This window comes from Podarcis tiliguerta, assembly GCF_965153285.1.
Source record: "Podarcis tiliguerta genome assembly, chromosome: Z".
In the NCBI taxonomy this organism is placed as follows: Eukaryota; Metazoa; Chordata; class Lepidosauria; order Squamata; family Lacertidae; genus Podarcis; species Podarcis tiliguerta.
In genome coordinates this window covers 13,953,039-13,966,153 of record NC_139553.1, presented here as the reverse complement: position 1 = coordinate 13,966,153, position 13,115 = coordinate 13,953,039, and the positions used below count along the sequence as shown (strand labels likewise).

The 13,115-nt window shown below is 41.0% G+C and overlaps 1 protein-coding gene across 4 annotated transcripts in view; it reads left to right on the top strand.

Annotated features, from left to right (window-relative positions):
- MED27 (mediator complex subunit 27) overlaps positions 1-13,115 on the top strand; it is a 157,762-nt gene that overhangs the window by 110,740 nt on the left and 33,907 nt on the right. The gene's annotated exons all lie outside the window — the stretch shown is intronic.

Here is a 13,115-nt window from a genome sequence, read left to right as displayed (position 1 = left end):
TGGCCAGTCGTAGACTTTCACAAATTGAATTATTTGATCATTTCTCAACAAGGTGTATGCTGTGGGCAACAAACTATCCCCTTGATAGAGCAACTTCTTGTTCTAAAAAAACCCTGAACCTCACATGAGTTTGATTATGTATTAATGGAGATCCATTGTCATACAAAGACAGGTTTTTACATTTTAGCTGCTGTGCATCTTCAGTGCTATGATATAGTGCTTTTAAGATCCTGGCTATAAATCATGCTTTACATGGGTTGTTTATACCTGTCCATAAAACTATATTAAGTTTGAAAATGTTTGTTTCAAGGCAAAGCTTTTATTGTTGAATTGAATCTCTGAGCAGGTTGGAATGGACATAAACTTATAACAGCTATAAAAGAGGAATCTACTAGCTAGTTGGCACGAAATTATTCAGGGTTCGGCAACCCCTTGCATTGTCCCTTGCTGCTGTATTCTCCCCAGATTTATCAGCAACACAATTAATTTAGGTTGTCATTGTTCAGCTACACAGCATAATTAGCACTTTAGTGGCAATTCTTTACATCTGTTCTTGTTAGTCCAGCTGACTGATGTGATTCATGTGTAAGTATAGGCAGCTCTGAAGGCTGCAGGTGGTGTTCTCTCTCTATTCTAGAGAATATTCTGGAGTTGCCTATTTTCTTTCTGTGATTCTGTTGGAGCTTATGTTAGGATGACCACAGTCTAAACTGAAATGGTCACCAGTGTCAGTTTGTATTTCCACTGCACGGTGAACCAACCACAATGTGTAAAATGAATGCTGTATATCATCTTGTGTGCCTTCAGGTGGAGAGATTATGCACATCTTACAAAGGTACTTTCACATTACTTATTTATTAGTTGCCTTTATATGCCACATTTTTCTCCAATGAGATCAGAGTGGTGTTCACAGTGATCCCTCTCCTCATTTAATCCCTACAACAACCCTATGAGGTAGGTTAGACTGTGAGACAATGGCTGGCCTAAGGTCACCCAGTGAGCTTCATTGCCAAATGGGGATTCAGACCATGGTCTCCTAGATCCTAGTCTGACACTCTATTAGCTCAAGTTTTCACAAGCTGATGCTGAATTCATGGTGCATTAGAATCTTCAGTGTTAGATGATATTTAATAAATTCTTTCATTCTGTGAAATCTTCAAGAGTCACCATATCGTAAGGTAAAGGTAAAGGGACCCCCTGACTGTTAGGTCCAGTCATGGGTGACTCTGGGGTTGCGGCGCTCATCTCGCTTTACTGGCCAAGGGAGCCGGCGTACAGCTTCCGGGTCATGTGGCCAGCATGACTAAGCCGCTTCTGGCGAACCAGAGCAGCGCATGGAAATGCTGTTTACCTTCCCACTGGAGGAGTACCTATTTATCTACTTGTACTTTGATGTGCTTTTGAACTGCTAGGTTGGCAGGGACCGAGCAACGGGAGCTCACCCCGCTGCAGGGATTCAAACCACCCACCTTTTGATCAGCAAGCCCTAGGCTCTGTGGTTTAACCCACAGCGCCACCAACGTCCCTTACCGTATTAGTATAGTATCCTAAATAGTTAGTAGAATGTAATTTATCCTTTGTACTATCATGCCTACCAGTATAACTGAAAGGGCTATCTTGATTGTGACATACACTACAACTGGAACAGCTTTGTACATCTCTACCAGGTTTGAACACCTGGGTCTCAGAGAGGGATTCTGTGGCATCTTCATTACAGTGGAACTTTCCCTAACCCCAAACTAGTGCCCTTCAGATGTTGCAGACTGCAGCTGCTCACAGCCTTAGCCAGCATGGCCAGTGGCTAGGGATGATGGGAGTTGGAGTCCAAAACATCTGGAGGGCAACAGGTTGGGAAAGCCTACTCTAGAGTTCCATCTGGAAGAACTATGAATTGTTCTATTTTGGGCTGTGGTGTGGATGACCAGAATTATGTGAGTAATTTTTAATTTGTGTATTTTAACTGCTTGTTGTTTGGTGGTGTTTTAATTGGTTGAGGTTTTTTTGTTTTTTTTTTTAACTATTACCTGACCTAATCTCTTAGGAAGGGCTGGAGAGAAGGGACAGTATACATAATGCGGGGTCATTATTGTAAAATAATGCTTGTAAAAGTACTGTATGGTAAGAAGGCTTCTACTTCAGATGTCAAGTCCAAATCTTTGCTTCCATGGATTTTGATGAGGGCATACCCTTGTCCCATGTAAGCCTCACTGAAAGGAACAGACGCTACCCAACACCTCTGTATTGTGCCCCATTTCATCACTCATTTGCAAAATGCATGTGGAGTAAAAGCCACTGTTATTTTTTGTAATGTTCTAAAGACTTACAGAAAGCTCATGGTTTCTAAAAATATTGCAGAATGGATTAACAAAGAAGCACTGCAACTCATCATTTTAAAGCAGAGTCTTAAAATAATTTGTATAATTTTGGAAAATATATTCCACCCCAGAAAATGGCTTATTTTAAGGAACTGTTTTTCACATTACTTTTATAGCTCAACCATTTTATTTCCTTTATATAATTGTAATATTTTATATATCTAGGCTTCTTCACCTCATCTTTTCCTTCTGCTGTGAAATTGGGGAGTAACACCCCCTTTCCCAGTGGTTTCCATTCTTACTAAATTACATAATTTATCTATTAGCATCTTAAATCTCCCTTTAGCTATTCTAAGTAGTCTGGCAGTATAGAAGTGGTCTGTATGCTAAATACAGACAAATTAGACATCTTGATAGTACACTTGCTGCAGTTTTGTCTGCTGTATTAAATTTATCTTAGTGGTAGCAATTTAGTTAACAGAGTTATCTCCCTATTTTTCCTAATGTGATTGTAGCCTCAAGCATTTAATTCCTGCTCTCCAGCTTTTAATTTGAGTAACTATTTCATATATTCTTCTTAAAGAGTTGAGGTAACAGTGTTGATCACAGAATTGAGACTCTAACATCTTAATTTCAAGCTATGTATATAGAACATCTGTACCTTTTGGATAGGGGAAAACATACACACATCATTTGTTTCCTAAAGGGCAGTCATTGTAATGGATCACTCTTAACAGTCTATACAGCTCCTTCCTTTAAGGAGCATTGATTTGGTTTAAATGTTTAATGGTGTGAAGGCTCAGGAACATGCCACAGATTTTCTCACTCCTTCCTCTTTTCTGGTGAATGGGTCCCCTTCACTTCCTGGTTTTTTATAATAATGATTGGATCCAATAGTAGCTCTTCTAAGAACATTGTTGTTTGTTAAACTTACATCCTCCAGGGCTCTAGTGGAGAAGGCACACAAAGAAAGTGCTCACATGATGATCGCAGGGTCCAAGTCAGGTCATATGGGAAGAGGTGGTCCTTGACGTATTGCAATCATGAGCTGTTTAAGGCTTTATAGGTCAAAACTAGCACCAATGTCAGGATTGTGTTATATGCTCAAACTGTCTTGCCCCAGTGAGCAACTTGGCAGCTGAATTCTGCACCAGCTGAAGTATCCAAACCATCTTCAGAGGCAGCCCTACATATAACATATTGCAGAAATCTAACCTAGAGGTCACCAGAGCATAGACAACAGAAGTTAGGCTATCCCTGTCAAGATAGGGGCACAGCTGGGCCACCAGAGCCTCAAGCAACAGCAGTGGATCCAGAAGTACCTGTAAGCTACACACCTGCTCCTTCAGAATGGGGTGTAACCCCATCAAGAGTAGGCAACCTCCCATCCATCTGGTCTAGGGAACCACCCACTAACAGTGCCTCAGCTTTATCTGGATTGAGCTTCAGTTTACTGGCTCTTGTCCATTCCATTACAGAGGCAAGACAATGGTCCAACACATCCTCTGCCATACTTTCAAGTGTACAGGAGAAGTGGAGCTGTGTGTCATCAATATATAGCTGGCAATGTACCTCAGAGCTCCAGATGACCCCTGGCACTGTTCCTTGTTCATTATTCTAGAGTTCTGTAAACTTTTACCAGTCTTGTTCACATTTTAAAAAATTTTCTTGCCCATATTTAACCCATGGAATCCAGGTAAGAGGATTCCTAAAGTGGCCATTTCCCATAGTTTAATATTTCATTATCTAATATGTGACACCCCCCCTCAATGTTTTGCATATAGGATCCTTGCTGCCAATCCCAGCATTTTTTTTTTAAAAAAGTAAAGTCATTTTCAAGAGAATACTGCAAAATACTCCCTATATTTGGCATTATTTTCGGCCAGTAATTTTAATAGGTCTACTCTGAATAGGGCTTGGTTTGATACAAAGACTAGCTTGCTGTGATGCTCAGATTGGCAAACCATGGTTAGCATCTTTCCCTCCATACTACGTTTTGAAATCTGCTTGTACAATATGGTTAGGAGGCAGTACTAGCCAAAAGTGGTGGAAGAAAATGCTACTATGGAAAAATGAAGAGAAAAGGAAGGAGATTTAGGAGCACATGGCATATTTGAGGTGTGGCAGCCTTAGCTGCTGCCTCAGACAGCGGATGCTGGCAGACAGGGTGGCACCAAGATCATGGAGGACAGAGCTGTGCGTGTGCCTTGCAGACCTCTCTTTGTCACCAAAGCTTGTTTGCAGTCTGGTTGACTTCTGTATGTGGAATTTGTGTATGTGTTTGGGGGTGGAGGGGCCTTCCTTTCTTCCTTTCTTTTGAATTTTATTGGTTTTCTAGTAATCCAAAATATACAAAATCGTTTACAAAACATTGCAAATTAAATTAAACAGAATATAACATTTATCGATCTCAAGATAATATGGTAATAATAAATTTTGGCAGTGCAGGAAGGTATAAGGTAGAATTTTGATTGTTAACAATAACTTAATTATCTTTGGGCAGTTTCAATTATGACCATTAGTTACAGACTTCCTGCATTTATTTTGCAAAATAAAAGCAAAAGTACATGAGGAAAAGAAAGAAAAAACAGAGAAGAGGAGCTAACTGACTGTAGATGTCAGACTGTGTTATAAACCGTAAACACCCTTCTTCCATGTACAGTGGTACCTCGGGTTACATACTCTTCAGGTTACATAGGCTTCAGGTTACAGACTCCGCTAACCCAGAAATGGTGCTTCAGGTTAAGAACTTTGCTTCAGGATGAGAACAGAAATTGTGCTCTGGCGGCGCGACAGCAGCAGGAGGCCCCATTAGTTAAAGTGGTACTTCAGGTTAAGAACAGTGTCAGGTTAAGTACAGACCTCCAGAACAAATTAAGCACTTAACCCGAGGTACCACTGTATGTCATCATTTATGTAATAAACAATTTCATAACAAATAGCATAAAAATTATTGTGCTTTTTTGCCCCCTTATTACTGGGAACAAAGGCTTTCCTGCCCTTCAGAATACCTTGTGCCAGCCCTGATTCCAGAGCATTCAAACCATGTTTTGGAGAACCTGATCCAATAACTCCTTCACAATAATTCAACTAGGGGTCACATTTTCATGGGAGCAGAGACCTCTGGGGTGTATGGGTTGTTATGGGAGGGGTAGTACTTGGGTAGGGGACATGTGCTCCTTTTGAGGTAGTTTATCCACCTTTGGTCCCCACCCTGCACTCAGTTCTCCCCTATGGCTCCTAGAAGCTGTTGGCGTGTGGCAGCAGCCACACCCCAGGAATGGCTTCATCTGGCTGGTTAAACCAGGTGAGAGTAGTTGATGGGTCTCAAACCCTCAATGAGTTAAGAACTTCCTTGCATGTGAAGACAGGCTCTACCAAATTAAGCAGACAAGACCAATGGGGGCCCATTGGTCAAGATGGTGGTTTCTGCACATTCTGTAAATGAGGGGCAGGTGGGGCTTGTCAACCTGGAAAGGAGAAGGAAAACCCTGATACTAAACCTTGTGGGATTTCTTGAGGAGAAGAAAAGACTAAGGAGTAAGCTCTACACAAATCCGGAATGGAGTCCCTAAAATTGTTGGATGGCATCCTGTATGCTAATTTTGAGCAACTTCTGCAGCCAAGCTGGTGCAAAATGTATTGCTCTGCTTTCCTTTGGACCACACCAGCAAGGCTGAGAGGGGGATCTTGTCATCTGGGCATCTCAGGACCACCATACACACTGCCCAAGCCTGCACCACAGGAAGGTCTCTTCGTTGTTGCTAACGCAGCAGTTTGACCTCTGGAGGCACACCCCAGTGGCGTAGCGTGGGTTGTCAGCACCCAGGGCAAGGCAAGTAATTTGCGCCCCTAACCCGTGGATTTGCGCCCCCTAACCTGTGGATTTGTGCCCCCTAACCCCCAGACGTTGCGCCCGGTGCGGCCGGCCCCCCCTGCACCCCCCACGCTACGCCACTGGCACACCCCATTGCCTTTCGAGACAGAAGGAGACTAGCCAGAAGCCTCTGCACTATCCTTGCTGGATTGGTAATTGCATCCTTAAATCCTCTTTGTCTTGAGTTCCCCTGTCCAGTCCACAAACTGCCAAACAGCCCCCATATATAGAGACAGATTAATGGCATCAAACTGGATTTAGTCCCTCAACCACTAGGAAATAGCTTTACAGTCTTGATTCAGGACCTGTTTGCAGAAAGTTCTTGTGGGGAAATGGGGAAATATCATAGTGTGCCTTCTAATAGGAATGGCAGTTGCCAGGTGTTTAAACATCTTGGAGTTTGAGTCGTTTCCAACTACTGTCTCCACTAATGAGAAGGAGCCTGGTATTTGGAACAAGGAAAGCTGGTTTTGTTCCAGCTAGCTCAGTCTTGCTGACACTGACTAGCTTGTGAGTCTCCAAGATTTCAGGCAGGGACTCTCTCCCAGCCCTTCCTAGAGATACCAGGGATTGAACCTGGGATCTTCTGCATGTGAAGCCAATGCTCTACCACATGACACAACTATGATGTACAATCTACTCTAACCAAAGCCCTTTAGTTCCCTTACATACACCCAGAACAAAATCATGGAACAAATTCTCCATGAGGCCTCACCAGGAATGTGACACTGAGTGGCAGCAGAGCAGTTAACATCTGGTCCTGGATATGCTTTTCTTGAAGAGTGTAGCACTGGAAACTCCCCATCCATGCCCTGAAGGCATTTCTGGCACTCCATAGAGCATTGATAATTTGGGGCTTTATTGGACTCTGGAGTATCATGGATCCAACTGATGCAGTGACAGAAGTTGGGCATCCTTCATATCCTACTGCTAACTGAATTGATTTGTAGGTTTTTAAGATGCTTACCTCTTTATCGCAGCAAGGTAATTACATCATAAATGCAACTAATGGTAGCTAAACAGTCCCCTTTTCATTTTGGTACAGTTGTTTGCTGTTTACCCTTCCTTATTAAGAGGCTGCCATTTGTTATCTGGGGGTGGAGGGATTTTCAGGGGAGAGGAATTCACCAGCTTATCTTTAATATTGGGGAAATCGTTTAAAGCCCTTAATTTATGTTGACTTTTTAGCGTATGGTATTGCAATTAAGTCAGATTAATGAAAGGTAAATTCCAGCCTCTCTATTAAAAAAAAAAAAGCCTTGTAAAGAACCTAATTAGCATGTTTGTTTGTTTAGCCGCTAATGGCTTAATTGCATCCTATCTTGCTATTTACAAATAGGCATCATTAGAGAAGAATGAGCATGAAAAGCAAAGTGTAGCATTCATACCAGCAGAGGAGGAAGGAAGTGTAGGGTCAGCCATTGAGGGGAACTGTAGAGGATAATAACTAGCAAGAAAGTTATTTTCTTTACCATTCTCTGTTATTGTTCCAAACACATACAACATGATTTTCAGTTGCTATGCTGATTAATGAGGCATGGAAATGTGGGGCGGGCGGGGGGCCTTGCTGTTCCTCCCACCATTCCTCTGCATCCAAGCAATCAGTGATATTCCATCACCTCTCAGTCAGCTCCCTACCTTGTGTGCTGCCTTCACAGGAGAGCATGCACCGGGGAGCATGAGGCCTCTGGTGAAAAGGGGAGATGGGGTTCTCCTTTGGGTGGGGGTGTCCCAGTTTGGGGAAATCTGTTTCATGGGGTTCCTGACTGACAAACTCAGGCTATGTGTCAAGGATTCAATACCTATGCATCTTGTGCCACTGGTCTTCCTGATCTAGCAGGTTCCTCCTCCCCTGTGTCAGAGTCCTGGCTGAGGTTCAAAGTTGGAATCATGACACAACGGAGACCAGTAATGTACAGACAAGCTGTCTTTCATGAAGGTTTAGCTGGCATTGTTGTTCCATAACCTATCAATGGCTGCTAGCCATGATGGCTAAGCATTGCACTCACTGTTGAAGTCAGTAATGTTTCTGAATACCAATAGCTGGAAAGGAAGGAAGAGTGTTGTTGTGCTCAGATCCTGCCTGCTGCTGTTGTTGTTGTTGTTGTTGTTGTTGTTGTTGTTATCAATATTTTATTGAAAAGGTTTCAGCCATAAAGGGATAAAGTGATACAAAGAAAAAGAGACGAAATATAAAGACACAAAAATGTGTAGAAAGACATATATGAATATATATGAAAAATACCCTAACCCTTACATTATTTTATAAATTTGATATTATTATCCTAATACATATATAAATATTAATAGCCTGCTACATTTTGTATAAACTCATTCCAAATATTGTCGTATTTATGTTGTGCTCATTTCTTGCTTGCAAGCTTCCCATTGGGCATCTGGTTGGCCACTGTGAGAACATGATGCTGGACAGGACGGACTACTGGTCTGATTCAGCAGTGCTATTTTTCTGTTCTTGTGTTTTCCTCTGATAAGTTCTAAAGCTCCCCAGGATCTCCCCAAACGCAGTTTGAAAACTACTGCTTTAGAAGTTCGACATTTTAAAAATTGAGCACTGTTCCAGTGGCATTTACTCTGCACATCAGTGATATAGCTTGGAATGTTTTCCATTCCTTTATCTTTTCTACTGAACCTTTCCACTTTTAGAAATACATTTTTTTTAATAAAACTGATTAGTAATAATTGTTAGGCTACAAATAATTAAATAATAGTCAAACTTGACAGCTGGAATTGATATGAAGCCTGCCAAATCTAAAATAAAAGTTTAGTTCACTTTTTCAGATGAATGTCTTTATGAAGCACATGTATTTATATGCAAAGACATTCAGGTGTTCTTAAAAATTGTCATATTAGTTAAAGTGCCACAAGTTCCCCTTTAAAATTTAATATAATGGTAATACGTACACTATTGAATTGCCATGTTTTACAATATTTACAGGCATTCCAGTAAAATTAGTTTCCAAGTACATATTTGAATATAACATTTAAGCTGCCCAAGTGCATTTTATTCAAACTTATCAAATATTTCAGCGATTGGAAAAGGTTTATAAGTAGCATATGGCATGTAAAATTAACTTGACATACTGTTTGAATTTTGTTTAGTAAATATAAGTCAAATAAGCATGCCAAGATAGCTCCATCAAGTTAAGGCAGCATAAATGTTTTTGGAAAACCTACATCACCACTGTGCAGACAGAGGGACCTCTTTCTCTTTTATACTCTCTCATGCCTACATGAAATTGTGCATGAATTGGGAAAAGTAGGTAGAAAGCATTTTCATAATGCTGGAACTTGATAAAATTGCTGGGCGGTGGGTTCAAGACATTTGTGTATTTCCTCACAAATGTTGTAACAAATTTTTGAGATTCACTGCCACAAAATTTGGCAATCACTGCTGGCATAGATGGCTTGAAAAGGAGCAGATCATGGATGCTAAACCAAACCAGTATCATGAACTTTTCTTCCTAACTATAAAGCTATTTTGGCACATAAGTGGTGTATTACTTAATTACCATTAATAAAGAGCTGTTAAGGGGCACCATTTTTTTTTTATCAGAGCTAAAATCCTCCGATATACTTGACCAGCCAGATGCATAGAAATGCAGTGCAAACTCCAAAGAATCAAAATCTTTTTTTAGTTCCGCATATTTGATTCTGGTTCTTAAAAATTTGATGCTGGTGCCTTTGAGTTTAAAATATATTTCCTGTCTTCATTTCATTCAACTCTTTGGTATGCCAGCTATTTTGCAATTGTTAACTCATTAAGTTGAATAGAATTACTAATTATTGGAGGAAGAGGCCTTTTTTAAAAATCCAAGGTACCTTGGGGGATTTTTCACTATTTTTTGTCCGTAAAGATTTAAGGATAATGCAAATTTTATCACATTTTGTCCTTTAAAAAAGCTAGAGGCTTTGCATCCTGATAGTCAGAATCAGCGCTGTAGTGTTTAAAAACAGGCTGGGATTGTAGTAGTATTAGACAGAGGGTTACATGCATGTTTAACCTGCAGCTGTTCCATTTTCAGCTCAAAGAACTGTGGGGCATTTTCCCCCATTCATATTAATTGAATTTTAGAGTGACCTTGTTCACGTATTGATTTGAATTAAAATTTTCTACATCAAGGTCGAGCTGGCACATATCCTACAGGCAAAATATTAAAAAGCCAAGTACTGTGTCTATCAGGATATCGACAGAAGAAGTTGAAATTTAATAGGGAGAAGTTTGCCTCAGAAGGTAAAAAATAATGTTGTCTTTGTAATGCAATTTAAGAAGTAGACAGTCTGTCCACTGAAAGGAGCTGCCTGTTTTCAGAATATCTTCAAATTGAGGCACGCACTTTATGGCTTTTTATGGAGCTTAGCTTGTGTTTCTGGCAATGGGGAGCTGTGGATTAGAGAGCCTATATGCTGCTATCAATTTTAGATGTTGCTGGCTATTAGACACTAGAAAACAACTAGATAGTGAGGAAAGGATATTGCAGAATACAGCTGGATATGTGTTTCTCCTTCTGAGCTTTGAAGAACAGGGTCAGACCAAGTGACACAAAGGGTGGGTTCTTGTGGCCAAGCAGCTGTTTTGCTTCTCTCCCAAAGGTGAGGGAAGATGTGGAGCGAAGTAAGAGCAGCACCAGCTGCTTTCCAGGGGAAACCCTGCCAGATGGGTCAGGTATACATCATCATCATCACCACCATCATATTATTCCCACTCCAACCAAAGGGAGGAAAGGTTGCTGACTCAGAGCTGCTCTATTTTCAAAGTCGGGGCACAACAGAACCATGGCCCAAATCCCAAACTGCTTCTCATCCCCAGTTGAAATGGGGCCTCTCACTCACAAAAGAAATAACCTTATGAGGTAAACTTCAAAACGTAATTGTATGCACTTTAATTCAAGTGGTGCTACAAACCATGCGGGAACATCAAAGGCGGATCTAGGGGAGCGGTACCAGTGTGGTTGCACCGGACACAGAGTTTCTAGGATGCTGCTGCGGGCAACTATGACATCCAATGGAAGGCAAGATGTGTAGGGGCCCCAGATTTTGATGTCACACAGGGCACTACTGACATTTGAGATGCCGAGGTCCACCCCTGGAAACAGTCTTAGGAGCTGAGGTGAAGCTACTGCCATGGGTGCTTTACTTGCTGAAAGGGGTTCTGATTATCAGCAAAGAGGAGGTGCTACCCAGAACTTAAAGGCTGCTCCACCATGGAACCAATATAGTATTTTCCATGCTACTGATTTGGGGCTACAGTCCCCATCATTCAGTCCTCAGCTTGCCAGAAGATCTCAGACTGTACTCGTGAGCCTTGGTTTACATTGCTTGGCACAAAAACCATAAGAACATAAGAGCCTAAATCGCGCGAAAATCGAAATTTTCAAAAAATTCTCCTGCACCCAATTATGGACCAAAAAATCTTAAAATATTATTTTGAGCTTATCTCATAAGTATCTACACATAAAATTTTTTTTTACAGAAAATCTGAGTCATGAGAGTACATGGCACCAGGTGATTTGGCGTGGAATGACCTTCACGACTTTTTTAAGAGGTGTAGTATCATTGGTGACTTTTGCTCTCAGATGCTCCCCGTTGGATAAAGCACCTCCCACCAACTGCTGAATCATTTGGGAAATGTAGTAAAAAGGTCAGAAGCTAAGTTTAAAAGCTCATTTGGCACACCACCATATTCTGCATTGGGAACAATATTTTTGTGAGCCATTAACACCATTTTAAAACTCTGGTGAACCCTCAATCCTATTTTGGTACCTAGTTGTGACTACAGATCTAACCTGAGTCATTTTTGAAAAGCTAATTGCAGCTGCTCAACATGCTAGCCCTTTCAAGATTTCTGCATGTCGGAGCTTCAGGTTTTCTCCCTTCTGTCACCTGCCTTTTGGAAGTGGCATCTATAATCCCACGGGACTGTTCCTCATTTCCAAAAGTACCTTCATTTGCTGAAACGCTGTGCCTCTGCTTTTCCAGTCAACATAACAGCTGCTGGAATTCCAGTGTCAATACAATATTGGCACAGAACTGGAAGCTTTTAATATTAACAAGCCTGTTGTGAAAACTTTAGAAAATGCACAAATAGTGCTTAAGTGTTCAGCAGAAATGAATGCACATTATATAAAGTTATTTCCTTCCTTATATCTAGTATAGGTCAGGTTGTGCTATCACTTTTATCAAGCAAAATACCCCTGAAAGAGAGTCTGTTGAAGGGTTCAATTAATCTGCTTGTCTTTTATTTTCTCTGCACAGCTACATCTGTCGCTTCTTCTTTTACCCTCCAAAACAGTATAAACTTCAACACATTATATTGTGCTAGAAAATACCACACTGTTATCACTGTGTTTATCAAGTGAGGTTTTTTGTATATCTCTTGTTCTTCACCAAACCTTCCACTCAACTTAATCATTTTCCATCTTGCTCATCCCCCTCTCTTGAGCAGGTGGGCCTAGAGGCTTCTGGCTATTTTGGCTTTTCTCTTGGGCTCTGTTTTAGTTTTATTTATTCATTTTGTGAAATGCAGAAATTTCACAGCCTTTACTTGCCAGTGTTTTTCAAAATCAAAAGACATGATTTAGTGCTTTCTTTCCAGATTAGTTGATGTTCTGGTTTTGGTAACCCAAAGCTCAACTTTAACTTTGGCGCTCAGGATGAGGTTGTTTCAGTTCTGACCCAAATATGACATCAGCATATACTTTTGATAAATCCATGCTGAATACTATTTGCTCTATCCAAACCCATAGCTGAAGGTTCAAGAGTGGGGTAGGATTGTATGTGGAAAGTAATTGTGACATAAGTTTTTCCCTCCTCGGCTTGGACGTCATCAGCCTCCCTGTTGGAAACAGAAAAACTTGCAAGGTGGTGGTTAGGAGCTAAAAAGGTAAAGGTAAAGGACCCCTGAC